Genomic DNA, 17,109 nt, shown 5'->3' with positions numbered 1-17,109 from the left:
AGGAGCAGGGGGTCTGGGGGGAGCTGCCGCCCAGTTGTGGGGGACCCGTGCTGGAGCAGTTTGCTCCTGATGGGAGGCTCATGCCGGTTTAGTTTAGGAAGGATGGCATCCCATGGGAGGGACCTCATGCAGGAGTAGTGGGAGATGATGAATGCTATGGACTGACCACAGCCCCCACTCCCTTGCACCGCTCGGGGAGAAGATGTAGAAGAAGGTGGATTTATTTGTTTATTTATTTTAGTTTGCTTGTAGTTCCTTGCTGCTCTTGTCAATTAGTAATAAGGAATGAACTACATTAATTTCTGTGCTGAGTGTGTTTTGCCTGTGGTGATAATTGGTGAGTGATCTCCCCGCCTTTGTCTCAACTCTGGAGCTCTTTTCCATTGTTTTCTCCCCCTCTTCCTTAGAGCAGAGGGAGTGAGGGGGCGGAGTGGTGGTGTTTGGCAGTGTAAAACAACTACACTCAGAAAGAAGCAACAGGGGAGCTTCTTTTCAAGTGCTTTGTGTACACCTGATTTGATACTCTCTCTTCAGGACTCATATTTTGACTTCCTATTTGAAAGTGGTATATATTTAATTTTTACACAGCCTGACATTCCTAGTTGGATTTATTTTGATATGGAAAAAAAAAATACTAGTTTTTATGGGACTGAGGTAAATAGTAAATGGAAGCATGTGTATGTTAATGCTTTCACAATTAAAGCATAACGTACCATAACATTTCTGAACAAAATTAATAGCATTTAGATCATTTGGATCCTGGAGTTTTTCATCAACTCTTCTTTGAAACAGCTGTGGTACAAATATTTCGTTGACTACCAAAGTGATAAGGCTGATTTCATAAGTAGTACAGGAGTCTTCTGTGTTACTGGTTTGGTAATTACAGTTAAAAGTGGCTCTAAAAATACTAAAATACTGGCAAGTTTTCCTGTCTGGAACTTGATCTATTACAGGAGGGCATATTTATAATGAGAATCTGAATTCTTTAAAAAGAAGCAATCAACGTGTGGAGGGAGACTCAAATTAGGATGTACTGTGTGGCTTTTGTGGCGTCCTGATTTGGCTGGGTAAAGAGTTAAGGCATCTGTTGACATCAGCACAATGTGGCAGGACTTGTTATCACTTAACTTTCCCGCAGGTGTGTTTTTCTTTTTGGTGCAACTGTGAGAGATGCTGTCATTACGGTATATGCTTGTCTTGATATTTAGGACAGTGAACTTCAAAGAGAAAAAGGGTCATTAATTTTCTAGTTCTCGGCAGTGCAAGTTTGAGCCTCCCCTTGCCTGTCAGAATGAAGGAGTTCTCAGCTTTTTTCCTTCTCAGTGGGAAAATTCTATTTCTCTTCCTTCCAGCTGCCCTGATTAGCACAAAATTAAGAAAGAGCTGCAGTTGTACCTCTCAACTCAGAGGAGACAAAGGTACTCTAGCAAGACACAAATGTTGTGCAGACAAGTGAGCTGCTCAAGAAAGAAAACATGGAAAGTGATAGCGTTCCATTTGCATATGCTATGTAGGTCATGGCGAATCTGCTACAGCTCTTCTCACTGGCTTTTATTGCATAAAATCACGCTGATTTTAAAGCAGGAAGAGGAAGAATTATCCTAGCCTTTTTTTACAGTCTAATGTGTAACCACTCAGTGTGGTTCACTTCTCGTTCGGGAAGGAAGATCAACTTACTTTGACAACAGTTTGGCAGCTTAGATGGTACCTCAAAAATTATATTTACAGTGTGATAAGCTATGTGCACATATGTGAACTTGGAAGTGTTTGTGTGTGGAGGGTTGTTATTATTCTTCCAGTACATTAAGTTGATCAGATTTTGGACCAGATTGGATTGGATTTTGTATGTAGCCAAGCAGTGTACATTTGCTTGTGCATATATCAATATAAAGGACACCTCAAAATCTATTTCTCTGCGTCTCATTTAATATGGGAAGCAGTGCATTAGAGTGTTAGTCTCTGTCGACATCTAGTGGCTGTTAAAGCAATGGCAAGCTGTTTAATCCCGTGTTGTGTAAGGGAAACTTGAAGGGAGAACAAGTCAAATTTTGTTCCTTTGCAATATTTTTATTTATTTATTATTATTATTTTAAATTATAAATAGGAAATGTGAAAAAAGTTAAGCTGTTTTAACGTTGCAGGTGATTGTTTGAGATCTTCCACTGCAGAGGCTGGATAGCACTGCTAATGCGACTTGTCACCCTTTGAGATCTGAGGGGAAACTATTCACAGAAGCCTGTCACACTGAATGACCAGTATTATTTCATCTTTCCCTGTGTTTAGCATGTCTCTTATGTTCTATAGTGATTAAGTTTCTAATGCAGAGTAGACAGCATCTGATATGCATCAAAGCTCTTTCTCAATTTTATCCTATTTCATTTTACCAACCTAAGAAAAATGATGACCTAGAATTTTCATTAGTTTACCTGCAGTAGGTGGCTGAAAATATGTTCAGAGAAACTATAGTAGAGTATAAACTATATATAGAGTGGAAGGCAGCCAGAAGAGCTGGTCTAGTTTCTATTTCTTACACTGAAAATGTACCTATATTTTTTTAAACATTAAGCATGTTATTCTCAGGTAAGTTTATTTTGCCCTCAAAAATAATAGCTGTTGAGAACATTTAATGCTTTTTTATTATGTTGTTGTTTTAATTGCATTTTCATTCGTAGCTACTGAGGCAACGCTTGTCTTTCTTCTGTATACAACTGTAAAGCTAGAAACTTTCTTCGAGTGAAAAGCTTTTAATGTTTTCCAACCTTTAATAGGTTTCATGCAGCTGTGATCACAAAACTACCCCTGTCTAATCATGTCAATATTCAGATTTACTGCAGGGCTAAAAGATATTCATGTCACGAACCCCCTTCTGAAACTCTGTTTTCTGTATCATGGACTTTCCATTCAATGTTTCATGCTTTCATTTTAAATTATCTTTGTAAGAATAAAGGTTACGCTTCTGTACTTGTCAATGTGATTTTAACAGCCATGGTAGAAAAGAAGAAAATTGTAAGCTGTTTGTACTTATCTGTCTTTGAAAGTCTAGACCAAAAAGCAGCCTGTTTTAGGTCTTGCCATCTTCCTGCTACCATCAAAATGAGATCATTTTATAATTAATTTCTTGATTTAGTTGGGAAAACATTAACATCTATGTAAAACTGTATGTTGTGATCATGTTTGAGTTTTGCTAACTCACAACTGAGTAAACAGTTTGAGTAATCTGGCAGTTTATATATTTATGTAAAACTTAATGGTGAAGAGTTGCCCTTCTATGTACTGCTGTGTAACTTCTGTTTATGTAGCTCAGGCCATTTTGATTGTGTTAACTTGCAGTTAACTCTCTGCAATGTAGCTGTTTGTTGTTTTTTTTTTTTTGTTTTTTTTTTTTTTTTAATCTTTATTTTCCTCATTTGTGATTGCCATATATTTAAGTTGCAATCAAATGGTTTAGTAAGACTTGTATACTACTGAAAAGAGAGTGGTAGTGCTACTGTACAGAATATTTTATGCCAGAAGAAATACTGCACAGTTTAATAAGAAATCATGCTTAAGTAAGTAAATGGTGAAAGGTTTTCATTGTTCTTGTTACAGTAGATAAAGCTGTGTTTTTTTAGAGGGCTGTTCTGTGGAGGTGGTGAAGTTGTTGAGAGTTGAGTGACAAAACCATGGAGCTAATTAATATTGGAATTGTTGCTCTCAGAAATGCTACTGTTTATTTAATAAGAAATTCAAAGAATATTTGTTGTCATTTTATATATTAGGTCATACCTTGGTTTTAAATGGCAAGCCAAGTTAGTAGATCACTCAATCCAGTTGACAGAAGGTACCAGTTTGTAGGGCCTTTATACTTGTGCTTTAAAATGTGCTGCAGACTCCACAGTTCTCCAGTGCTTGGTTTTTGTGCAGCACTATGCTTTCTATTTTGTCTTCTTTTTTTTTTTTTGTCTTGAAAACTTAAGTACTTAAGTATAGAAGTACTGTATAAATATTGAAAATACCGGCGATATCAGCCCTTCTTTTTTTTTTTTTTACTTTTTCTAAAAAAAGTATTTTTAAAATTATTATTATGTCTTGCAGACAAGAGCATGTATTCCCACTCATCCAGAATAGTCAAACCTCTTAATCTGTCATGGGCTTAAAGAAAGATGAGAGATGTCTCTCTCTGGATTAGTGTTGCCTTTGCAGTGTTGCTCAATGAAGAAAGCTGTATAAATAATAAAATGCACATGTTAAGGAAAACTTGCAATGTGTGACCCAGGCTTGAAATGATAGTAAGACATTTCACTGAATGAACTGTCCTGCCATAACAAGGACAAAGTGTTTCTGCAAGTATTTGTAAGTATTTGTATGTGAGAGTATTTATGCAAATATTTGAAAGCTAACCCATGTGGCAAATGCAGTCCACAAAGGAGTATATTGAAATGGCGATAAGTACTGTGAAGTCGTGGGGTAGTTCTAATCACACCTGCTCTTTGTAGTAAACTGAAGACAATGAGCAAGCCAAATAAAGTGAAAACTATGCATTTAAGTTCTTAAGGCTAAGCATAACAGCATTCTTGGTGGGAACTAATGGAACTTTCACTTCAACAAAGCATTTGATCATTTTATTTATGGGATGTTAAATGTAACAATGAAATTATATATTAAAAAAAAAAAAAAGCATTTTTATTTTGTTTTATATATTTTTCCTGGAATGACTCCATAGCAGTGCTGAGGAAGACAGCAATAAGTAGAGTGAGATAAGTAAAAATTGAAAGGTAAAAAAAAAAAAGGATAAAACTTTGTTCCCCAAATAAATGTTTTCCAATATTGTCTATGGCAGGACATTTCACCTCTCCCAAAAGATATTTTAAATGAAATTTTAATTTAATAGTGCCCTTCAATGGAGAAATTATCTGTGTTTCAGTGCATCAGTAGAATTTTCAGTACTTTGGTAGATTTTTTTAAACTTTTTTTTACATTAGATTATTTCAAGGTGTAATTCCTCCTTTTTATTCTGAGTAACAATGAGAAAATTGTACAGCGTTATAGTAATATTTTACTTTGTCAGTTTAATTGTTGTGACTGGAAAGGCCTGTTTTTGTACACTTCATACTCTACCTGATAAGAAGTGTTAATTCATTATGTTTCTTTGCGAAAAGCAAACTTCAGAATCTATCAGACTTTAGGCAGTTTTATACTAAGTATCCTAGGCTAGTTTTCTTATAGTGTGTTCCTTTACCTTACACTAAGTGTTTGTTCAGTTTTACTTAGTGTTTCACTCTTTCCTTCTGCCACTGTCACTTGTCTTTGTTCTCATAATCTGGTAACTATTTTTTACTTGTATTATGAAGACTGCCAGATGAGACATCAGATTGAGCTGTGTATCAGTAAAACAAAAATTAGGCACCCCAGGATCATTAAAAGCACTTGGAAAAGTAGTGGACTAGTCAACATTAGAAAAACTAGATTTATCCTTGCAGTATACTATGGTACTCTTGCTAAGCTTATCATTTTTTTTTTTTGTTCTATTTGTTGTTGGTATCGATTTTGGTATGCATGTTGGTTGGTTGGTTTGTTAATTTTGTTTGGCAGATGAGGGAGAAGCATAAGAAATGCTGCATATAGGAACAAGTACTTAGTCTTTGCTATTGCAAGCAGAATGTATAGATTTAGCAAACAGAAGTTCAGGTATCTGGCATAAAATGACATTCTAAATATCTCAGCATTCCAGTGATTTTTTGGATCCAGCTAGGATTCCCTTTAGGGAGCACTGAATGCTGTTCTCCAGTTAGTGGCATCTTACCTGTCCCTTAACCAACTTTAATGCCTTGTACATATGACACTTCTTTAAAACTCTCATCTGAGAATGGAGTCATGCTCAAAAAGAGAAAGTTAAAAAGCCACTACCAAAGTTCTACAAGTAGATTATTCAGTCACTGCAGCAGGATCTGTAGTTACTGTTCTGCTAATGTAGAGCAGAGCTTGCATGGCTCTAGGCCTTGCATAATAGTAGAGGAAGAGAGGAAGAGAGGCTGCAACTGAAAAACTGCTTAGATTCAAGTATTTGGTGGTATGGGTGGCGCATCCTGTTTCTTAGGGAAGAGACCTCCTCTTGTTCACTCAGCTAGATGAACTTTTATGTTTTCCCTTTATTACATGTTCTAAAGCTGCAGTGAGATTTGCTTGTCAGAAGAACTGGAGCATACTTTGCATATTTAATGTTAAGAGAATTTGCATCACATAACGTTAAGAGATATTGCATCACGTTTAGCATCTCTGCTGTATTACAGGATAGCATTACACATCTACTCTGCTTTTTTTTCAGACCCTTCATAACTGTATCTGACGCATTAGAAAAAAATCACTTCATTGTATACACGTCAGCCTTTCTTGGGAACTGAGGAGATGCATCACCAAAACACAAGCAGTTAATTAGTCTGGAGTACTACAAGACAGAAACATGGAGTTTTTCCCAGTGTTATGCACTTAGCAGCAGCAGCAGTCACCTCCAATGCCAAAATGGGGAGGCCAGTAATTAGCTGTTGCTATTGAAACCTTTCTCCTTTAGGATATCATCTCTGAGGAATGATTGTATGCGTTGTACAGTCTGATTCTTTGAGGTGTGTAATGCAGCATTGAAGACATTAATTTTTTGTCTAATCCTTAAAGACAGGCAACAGGGATTTGTGTAGTTCTTGCAACTGCATACATATAAGTCTATCTGTACGCATATCAGGAATCACTCTTTAAAAGACTGCAAATCAGGCAAGTTTCAAATTTCAAAATAACTCTTTACTGCATTGACATTCATTAACAATATGCACAGCTGATGATTAGATCTTAACCACTCTCCACTGTTTTCGCTCCATAGAGAATACAATTAATCATTAAAAAGTTTGTCTACAATTACCTGTGAATATATGATGCCAGGGAGCTGATGCCAGAAATTAGCACTGATAGCTGTGGGACTTGCTGGACTTAGCTGCAGAGGTCAAAGTAATGAGGCTTGAGAGCTCTCAATGAGAGAACTGCAGTGGACTGAAACTTTCTTCCCTAACCTTCCAGTTTCATTGCTTTATGTTCCTCAGTCTGTTTCCCAAAGGAAAATAGAGAGACTCGATCTGTTTCTGACATACTTCATCCAAATTTTTTGGACCAGGACTCATACTAGTTTTGTCAATCAAAAACAAGCATTTTTCTTGCTTGTTCGGCAGGATTATTCTAGTTGTACCAGACACTCTTCCTTAGGATTATTTTGGCTTTACCATGTCTATCCTGCCAACTTTTATCCTTATTCTCATCTTGCAGATTTTACAATGTACATGCTTTCATATAAGACCCAGTTCATCTCTTTGTAATTGCCTATTATTTATGCTTAGTGGCATTACAGTGTTTCCAAAAGATCAGGTACAGTCACTCCTTAAGCATGGGTTTATGCCTTTGTTCAAGGGAAGCAAATGTTAAATAAATACATCTTGCTGAATCTGCTTCTGCTTCATGGGTGCACAATGCTTAGCTGTGAAACCACCTACTCTAGACTTGGGACAGAAAGTTATGATTGACTAATTACAGAACATTACATCAGAAAACAGGGAGCTGACAGACCTAATGAATTTCCATTGTCCTAGACACAGACTGAAAAGGTGAAGAGGGACAGGAACTGGTATAAGTACCGTGATCCACACTTAGTCTTCATTTTAGTTCTGCTGAGGACCATTAAGCTCAACTCCCAAGGGGAGGGAATGCATAATTATTTTAACCGTGTGATAAAAAACAGACATGGGACTTCCAGTATTTTAACCAGTGTAATGTAAACTGTAGGTTTTTCTTGTATTTCTGCATAGATCTGAAAATGAAGATAAACTGCAGTAGTCTTTCCTAGGCTACTCAGTTTTATTCTACCATATATTTTGTCTAATATTGTTTGAAATCTTCAAATTGTTTGAAAATGAGTTACACTGAAAATTGGTTCTTTAAGAACAGAGAACCACGTTAAATGAGCAATTGGGGCAATCACTTACTGCTCAAGTTCGGTTTATATTTTATCATCTGCTGTCCTGCTCATAATTTAAGTATTATAAAATGCATGTCAATTGCATGGCATTGCATGCCTTCTGATAAAGTGATTCTGAATCAAAATGCTTTCATCACTATTTTAACTACATATGTAGTTCTATTTATTAAGCAGACTTTCATACCAATGTTCCTGATTCAAACTACTCCAAAATCAAATGACTGCATTTCTGTTCTAGTACCTGGAGAAACAAAAGGGTTTGCATAATCAGGTGTCATGCAGCACTCTACCCTGTTGATGGAGCCTCTACCCATTGGGACTTACTCTTTTAAATTCTGATGTAGTTGTCTTTTATTTAAACTCAAATTTACACCAGATATGCATCTACTAGTTCATGCCACAAAACTGAAGAATTTAAACAAACAAACAAAAAAAACCTATATATTTTAAATATGTTACTATTTCCTTACTTTTCCCCTTCAGACACTTCCAGACTTCTTTTAGCTTGATCATATGCTTGATCATATTGTAGTTCATACTTCAATAATATCTTCTGATTCTTGTTAATGTTTTTAAAATTTTGATGGAACTTTTAGGGAGGAAAACCCTTCCTATTTGTTTTCTTTAAATCAAAGCAAATAAGAATGTAAGATGCTTTTTTTTTTTTTTTTTTTTTTTTATTTAATTCAGAAAGTGAATGCGGTGTGTCTAGTCTGAATGGTATTTTCTTCAAATTTTGCCTATTTCTACTAAGACGCTGCAGTAAAACAAAACCAAGGAGGACTTTATGGCATGAATGGAAATTAAAAAAAAAAAATCCCATTCACTGTGTATAAGATATTCTGTGAGACCAGGGATACTTGGTCTTTGCTTAAAAATTTAGAATATTGTAAGAATCTCTGTAGTTAACCTAGTTTTCCTGAATAAGCTGTGCATTTGAGCATCATATTCCAAAATAAATATTTGCATCTTGATATGATCCATTTACTAGTGGGTAGAGCAAGCTCTTCTCTGATGTCTCACTATCCCATATGCAAATGCAAAATTTATTTGTCGTTCCTTTAATGTTGGTATTAGAATCAATGAGGTGTGTTAAACTTGAACTTTGGATAACAGGAAAATAACCAAAGCTGTTTTGGAATAGAATAATTAAAGATAATGCTTCATATTTGAAAGGGTGAAATGTGTTTTAAATTTCTTTCAACCCAGGCTTGGGGATTGTCTTTAGCTGCTGGAATAAAATAAATCTAAATTTCTGTTCTACAGTTTCCTGCATATTGCATGTACACAGATAGACATTTAAACCTTTATTGGGGTATGGGTGTGTACTCTGCAAAGGTGCAAATTTTTATCATTTCCTATGGAAGCCTGAGTAAAATGTCTTATGTTAGTACTTTATTGAAGTATCATGATCATCCTTAAAAATTCCCAAAAAGTGTTTTTTAAAAAAAAATCATCAGAAATTAATTTGGCCCTTTAACAGATATGTATCTGTTTGTAGGTGGATGTAATTAGCTCTACACAAAATAACTATTTGACAATAACTATGTTGGTAATGTTTTTGCCATTACCAGTGTAAACTGCTGTGGTGGGTTGACCTTAGCTGGTTGCTGCAGGGAAATAAATCCCTGCTGTAGTGCAGCCTCCTGCCCAGGGGCTGCAGGGGGATCTCTACTCCGGCTCCTGGAGCCCCTCCTGCTCTCCTCCTCCTCCTCATCCCCCCCCTCTCCCCCAGGTGCCGGCAGGGCTGTTTCTCCCACTTCCTTTCTTTCTTTCTACTGGCTGCCGGGCAGCGCTGTGCCCTCCTCCCTTCCCCAGGCTGTCCCTGAGGTGAGGCGCCGCCATCTTGGCTGCTGGGCCCAGCCGTGCCCTGACAGGGGGCCACTGGGGCCGGCTGGGGCCAGGACTAGAGGGGAAAAAGGACCTGGGGGTGTTGGTTGCTGAGAATCTAAATGTGAGCTGGTAATGTGCACCTGCAGCCCAGAAAGCCAAACAAACTTTAGAAATAGGTTGGATTTTGACATTTTGTCCTTTCTTCTTTCATCTTCTCCCCATTTTTATCCCCCCAGCCCTTAGCTGGAAAGTAGGGGGGAGGAATAAGAGAACACGTGGAATACGTAAATCTCACCCCTAGGACTCTGGTTTGTTCCATGCCAGGTATGAGAAGTTTAATTCCTAATCCATTCTCTTCTTAAGGCTTTCTTAATCAAATATTTTTGTTCACTGTCAGAGCTTAATGAATGAAAAAAATGTTAAAAAGAGGTAATCATTCTGTTTTGTCCATTAGTTGAGCATCAAATTCTACAAGATTAAAACTATTCCCTTGACATTCCTCTTCACTGGTATGTCTTTGCCCCACTATTCCATGTGCGCACAATACTTCTGGGCTTGATCTGTCATTAGCAATGCTGAGAACTTACAGGATTTTCTGAGTGCTATTTGTCATTTTAAGTAAGCATTAATGCTTCACGCTGACTGATTGCAATAACTCTGACAAAACATTTTCATGATATCCTAGTAGAGAAAGTGTAGTGCTTAATAATGTGTCTTATGAGTGGTGTAAATTAAATGTCAGTGTATTCACGAAGGTTCTTCAGAGGCTTGAATTCCAGAGGGAGCTCTTAAGGTACTTATAATCTCACTGTATTTGTCTCTTGGTTAAAACTGCATCATCTCAGAGTAAATATTGTGTATGCTACTTCAGTCAAAGGTTGTTGTATTAAAATCTTTGAGGTATCTATGGGTGACAGTCTTGGAATCTGTTTTATGCTGTCTAGCAACAACAAACACTGATTATGTAACTATAGTAAAATATATACAAATGTGTAGGATACCCCTTTCCCCCCCACACCCCAAAGATTTTGGTGATATGTTCATGGTAGCAGAGAAAATAAATTTTACATGCTAGGAACAGAACAAATATTTCTGCATAGTTCAACTGCATCTATTGCAACACGATCTCAAACTTGATTAAAATTCTAACTGTAAAGTTTTGAATAATTATATAATTACTTCAGGCTGAGAATTTGAAGCTGTATGTGTTAATGGATCATCCACAAATAATTCTAAAACCCATTCTGCTAAAACACCTAGATTTAGTTAAGTTCAGTTCCTACCAGGAAATCTATTTTCAACAAATACTTTGGTTTGGTTAGCTCTGTGCTCTTATGTTTGTATTATAACTGTAAGCTATCATATCTCCACTAAAAATATGGTAACTGCTGAGAATGATTTTATAAAAAGGTTTTATATTATGGTATTAATTTATTTACATTATTTAAATGATTTTTTTTAAGAGGTAAAAGAGAAAAGCATACTAATATACAGTGGTCTGGGGCTGTAACCCTCATGAAACTGTGTAGATGCCAACTGACTGCCTTTGGCAAATAGACTTTTGTAATAAAAAGCTCTGTTTCTGAAATGAACTACTTGATCTGCAGAACAAAACTGCAGAAGGCTTTAGTAACAAATCAGGACAGCTGAATGCCTCTTCTGTCCTTGCATCACTGCAATTCTGTTCTGTCCCTCTTGATATTATCTGTGAAATAGAGAGAGAAAACTGGTTGATGCATCAGTAACCATCATTTGATTTGATATGGTGAATAAAAGACTTTGTGAGAGTAAAGGACGAGGCAGATAAATTGAGGACAAAAGCAATATCAGCATCTAGAAGAGCAAGCATAAAGTTAACACTGAGATTTGGAAGTAAGAAAATCTGAAGAGCATATTTATACTGATGCAATATTGAAAAATGAAGAGGCCAACTAACTCTGCCTGCTTCTAGTTTTTCAATCACTGTGGAATGTTTTCTCACGTTGTATCTTCCTCCTGATTTGTAGTACTACTATTTTTATTTGGAAAAAGATTAATATTTAGCAATTTGAGGAAAATACCAACTTTCTTAAGAGTAAAGTTGAATGTGTGTGTGCATACAAAAATGCACATGTAATATTTCTGGTCAGATTTCTCTGAAGTTTTACTGTTTTAGAAATATGTTGTTGTAGAACATAAAGCCTCTAAGAAAATGTATTATCCTTTTTTGTGCATTTCTCTACAATTTAGATGATTCTGTAGCGTAGTGTGAGGGTGTGGGGATTGTTTTTTGATAATCATGATCAAGTATCTATTCTTAATTGGGTTTTTGAGGTTTGATTTTTTTTTAATAAACAACGAAGTAAGTCTTTTTTTTCATCAAATTGCCAGCCTTAAGCTATGGGTGCTGTTTTATGGCTGCTGTTTTGGAAATTGCCTTTTACTCTTTCAAAGGTATTGCTGATCAGTCCTGAATTTACTGCAAAGAAGATACTTGCCTCAAACCAGGAGTTGAACTAGTATAAAGAGCATGAATTACTTAACTCCCCCTGGGAACCAAATCTGCTTGCTTTACAGTGACCCTCTAGACTTCTTCACTCTTTAACCAGGTTGGAAGAGGTCTTGGGAGATCATCTAACATAACATCCTCCTCAAAGCAGTGCCAACAGTTGATTCAGAACAGGTTGCTCAGTATTTTGTCTTGCCTGATCTTGTCTTCAAGGATGGAGGTTACTGGATCTCTTTGTATACATGCTCCCCTGTTTGACTGTCCCCATGGTGGCTTGTTTTTCCGTATATCAACTTCTTTTTCAGTTTATGTCCATTCTCCCTCCTTCTCTAACTTATGCACTGTTGTAAAAAGCCTGGCTACAACTTCTCAGTGATTCCTCGTGGGTATTGAAAGCTGCTCATAAGCCAAGCTGAGCAAGCCCCAGACCTTTGACCTCTCCTCACATGGAAATACTTCAGATATGACCTGCTTGGGGACCCTTCACTGAGGGTACTGACTATTCCCTTTAATTTGGTGTCATTGGAAACTTGATGGTGTATTTGGTCTTTTATGTGGCTTATTGATAAAGATATTAAATAGGCTGATCTGATGTTGTGATTCATTGAAGTAGGTCATATGTGGTTCCTTCTTCATTGACAATGGTGGTTATCAATATCACATAAGAGTCCTACTCATGAAGTGAGAATATTGTCTTCAGACAATTTGCAAATGGTCAAACAAAGATTTAGTCTTACTCCTGAACATTCTTTTCCTTTTTTTTTTTTTTTTCTTAGTTCTTCTCTACTGTGCTTAAGGATTCAGTTATCTATGATTATTATTTTTGTTAAGGTTTTTACCTCTCTAAAAGATCTATCTATATCCTTCCTTTGGAGAACTGAATGGTTATATGTTTTCACATGCACAAATCATCTTGGGAATATACTTGCATTAGCATGATTGTATAATTCGCCTCATAAAATATTACTTATCCACTTCCAGGATAACTGTGACAGTAAACGTTTTTTTCAGTCAAGCAAATTTCTAAACAATGTCCTGATGTGACTACTTTCTTTGTGTTACTAGGGATTCTAATAATGGTAGGTGGTAGTTTCCTGGCATATAGCCTAAGAAGTTCTTAAGGACAAGAGCTATTTTAAAACATTTATTTATTTTAAACAGCTTGGGTATGTTCAATTTCATGTTCATATTCAATGCTTGTGTGTGAAGGGAAAATGACTTGATGTGTTAATGTCCATGTCACTCTCAATAGATGTTAATCTTCAGTCAATCTTCTGAAAGATGAATAAGAAGCAGGTTTCTTTCTTCTCCGCCTCTCTCCCTTTCCTGATCCTGTCTAATTGTGGCTGATGTAAATGTAAGTATTTTAGTACCTTTTGTGTGGGGGAGAGGGATGTTTGGTGGTAATATTGTGGAAAATATTCTTGAATCAACAAAAATACTATTTTTTTCTATTGCCTATTTTTCAAGATTTATTTCTGTTTCTAAAAATCTGGAGTTAGAATTCTTGACTGGAAGAGAGTCACCATTTTTTGTATGGAGAAGGATGTTTTAGATCCTTTCCTAATTTGCTTCACAAATCTTTTGCTTAATTAAACTTTGAAGCTGCCACTTTGACCCTTTATTGCCATTAGCAGGGCTCTTTCATTGTTGTTACAGTTTACTGCAAGCTACCTTTGCTATTTGACCAGATGCAGTAGATTTACTGGAGCACCTTTTATCAAGGATTATGAATACCAAGGCACTATGTGCATTTTATTTATTTTACTTCCTGGTTTGTCTTAGTGGAGTAATGCTTCCAAGTATCTGAAGGGTTGTGCAACCTGCACATCTTAGACTGCATCCCTCATATAGTTTGGGTATTTGTGTTTGCGCATCCATATCTGCACGCATTCCTGCAACTTCACCACTTTACTTTTCTTGTTTGGGTTTGCTGATGCTTTTGTAGTAACACTTTCCTCCAGAATAATGGTCTGAAGATTTGGGGGGAAAAAAAAAAAATATATATATATATATATAGAGAGAGAGATAGCTATTTACATCTTTTCTGTTTAGTTAGTATATTACACAGAAATACCCAAAGGAAGTTCAGTGAATCTTTTATAATTGACTATTACATATGAAGAAGCTTTCCTTTCTAATATCATATCTTTGTACTTCACCTATTTTATATTTATGCTATCATGTTGGATGCTGCTTGACTTTCAACATTTGTAGAGGACTTATTTGACTAGTGACAGGACCCGCGGGAACGGGGTTAAGCTGAGGCAGGGGAAATTTAGGCTGGACATCAGGAGGAAGTTCTTCACCGAGAGGGTGGTTGCACACTGGAACAGGCTCCCCAGGGAAGTGGTCACTGCACCGAGCCTGTCTGAATTTAAGAAGAGATTGGACTGTGCACTTAGTCACATGGTCTGAACTTTTGGGTAGACCTGTGCGGTGTCAAGAGTTGGACTTGATGATCCTTAAGGGTCCCTTCCAACTCAGGATATTCTATGATTCTATGATTTTTCCTTTGGTGGGAAAGGATCCATAAATACCTGACTAATCCTGTTATTTCAGGAACCAGATGTTAATTCCAAACAGGGAGAGGGGAGAATTTCTTAGAATATGCCATGTAGAAGAGCCCTTAAGGGGGAATTTGGAGACAAAATGGTTGGCTGAGATATTTTTTTTTCTGATAAAATATGAATATATAATTTAAAAAAAAAAAGGGAAAGAAACAAACAAAAAAAATGGAATTTCAAAAATACTTGCCTGACAGAGTTAACACTTCTAAAATTAACTTGTCTGTTATACTGAAGTCTGAAACATCCATGACTTCACAGAATTCAAGGCTGGTCATATTGGTGCTTTGAACACAGCAACAGTGGGATTGATATAGTTAAAATTGTTTATAGCTGGTCCAGGCTTCAACATGCACTTGTTTGATTAAAGCATTGCCTTGCTCTGAATATGTTATACAAAATCAAAATGCTTATTTAGGAGTGCATAAATTCTAGCATTTGGAGTGTTTTTTTTTTTCTTTTTTGTTTGTTTGTTTGTTTTTAAATCTGCATTGGATGCCTGTATTTCAGTGTAATATTGTGATAGCTCTGCATGAGGAATATTTGAAAGGGAAGGCCTTAAGATATTGATAACAGGAATTTTCTAGAATTACTTTAAAGAACAAGTGTATATTCGTGATTACTTTTTTTTTTTTTTCTTTATAAGCACAGTAAATCAGGGTTAAAGCTAGTTTTTTAAAGCATGAAGTGCTCTGCTTTAACTTTGGAGTCAAAGAAACGTGTGTTCTTGAAAGGGGGGAGTGGTCTGAGTTCTGTTACATGGAGGCCCTCCGAGATTCACTTTCCTATATTGGTATTAAAATAAAAATAAATAAATATTGTATAAATGTGTCTACATATGCATTTTTAGTCAAAACAAACAAACAAACAAAAAAACGCTGTAAGATCTGTAAATATCTACTGAATTTCATGAAACCAAACACCTATGTTTGGTTTTATTTCTATTAGAAACTATGAGTTGGGAAGTGAACACACTGGTATGGTTTCTGCTGGTCTCAAGATAATACATGTAGTAGCACTTGGATAGGGCGCAAAAGCTAGGAGAAATATCAAAGTGTTTCTTATCTCTGTGCACCAGGCAAAGGAAGCATTTCCCTTTAGGTGTAGAAAAAGAAGTAACATTTTACTGATGGATCACTTTCAAAGTTGTACTGATAATTTATTATCCTAACAAACATGCAGTAGCATTTGAGTTGTGCTTTTTCCCAACATACTCCAGAAGTCCCAATTTGTAGTGAAAAGAAGAATCAGAAAGGTATGTCAAAATGTAGTTTTTGCTTTTTATTTCTTTTTACATATGCATAAATACATATAAATGCAAATATATATATATATACATATATAGCATATATATGTAAATGTATAAGTACATATTCATATAAATACATATAGTGCAATTGATTTTCAGAAAAAATACATAATAAGACATGAAAAGCAAAAGAAGAAATAATAGCAGCCCATAAATGAAACACTAAAGATATGGTTACTCAGAGTAGATGTGAACTTTTAGATCTGTTCTGATCAAGGGAACCTCTTAGAGTTAATGAAAAAATGTTTTAAGTTAATAGAAATTTAAATTTGAGGAACAAAGAGATCTGCCTTACTGGGATCACTTTAAAGAAGCTTTAGAAAATCTACACCTTCTAAATAACTTTTACTACACTTTAAAATTTACTGATACCATCATCATTGATGCTTATTATACTCACCAAAAAGATTGCATTCTTCTAACTGAAGTACGTTTGTATATGTAGTGGCTCTTTGGCACTGTCTAACCCTGAAAGAGTTTTCCTACTTTGCTTTTAACTAACACTCAGGAATTTGCAACAATTATTATTTTAACTTAAAAATGGAACTTGTAGAAAAGAGGATAAATCACTATTGCGTTTATTTCAACACATGCTTGGTATCACTCCTAGTGATGAATCCTCACATCTTTCCAATGTGATCCTACTGTATTCTGACCACCACAGAATGTAACAAAACAAAACAACAACAAAAAGCAGCATTGGGATTCTGATAGGCAGCTGATAGGGTATGATTGGAGAGGGAGAGAAGACGATGTCGGAAGGATGGTAGACAAATTGAAAGTTGGCTGTGTGTTTGGTTTGATTTGTTTCTTTTAATGCTAGTCTGCTTTCTTTCAATATGATGTAGCCTTCAGATGCATCTTGAAGGCCAAGCTGAGGTGGTGTTGCTGAAGCGGTGGTGGTCTGTTGCAGAGAGTA

At 36.1% G+C, this 17,109-nt stretch overlaps 1 long non-coding RNA gene across 4 annotated transcripts in view; it reads left to right on the top strand.

Annotated features, from left to right (window-relative positions):
* Positions 1 to 9,533: 9,533 nt before the first annotated feature.
* The window catches only part of LOC106020553 (uncharacterized), a 33,689-nt gene continuing 26,113 nt past the window's right edge, over positions 9,534 to 17,109 (top strand). Inside the window, exons 1-2 of one of the 4 annotated variants that reach the window (XR_011807768.1) lie at positions 9,534 to 9,955; positions 10,063 to 10,150. This is a non-coding gene — a long non-coding RNA (uncharacterized lncRNA). The remainder of the gene's footprint in view (positions 9,956 to 10,062; positions 10,151 to 17,109) is intronic. The other 3 variants (XR_011807769.1, XR_011807767.1, XR_011807766.1) reach the window with 3 other exon arrangements.

This window comes from Anas platyrhynchos, chromosome 2 (genome assembly GCF_047663525.1).
Source record: "Anas platyrhynchos isolate ZD024472 breed Pekin duck chromosome 2, IASCAAS_PekinDuck_T2T, whole genome shotgun sequence".
Taxonomy (NCBI): domain Eukaryota; kingdom Metazoa; phylum Chordata; class Aves; order Anseriformes; family Anatidae; genus Anas; species Anas platyrhynchos.
This window is presented reverse-complemented; position numbering and strand designations above follow the sequence as displayed.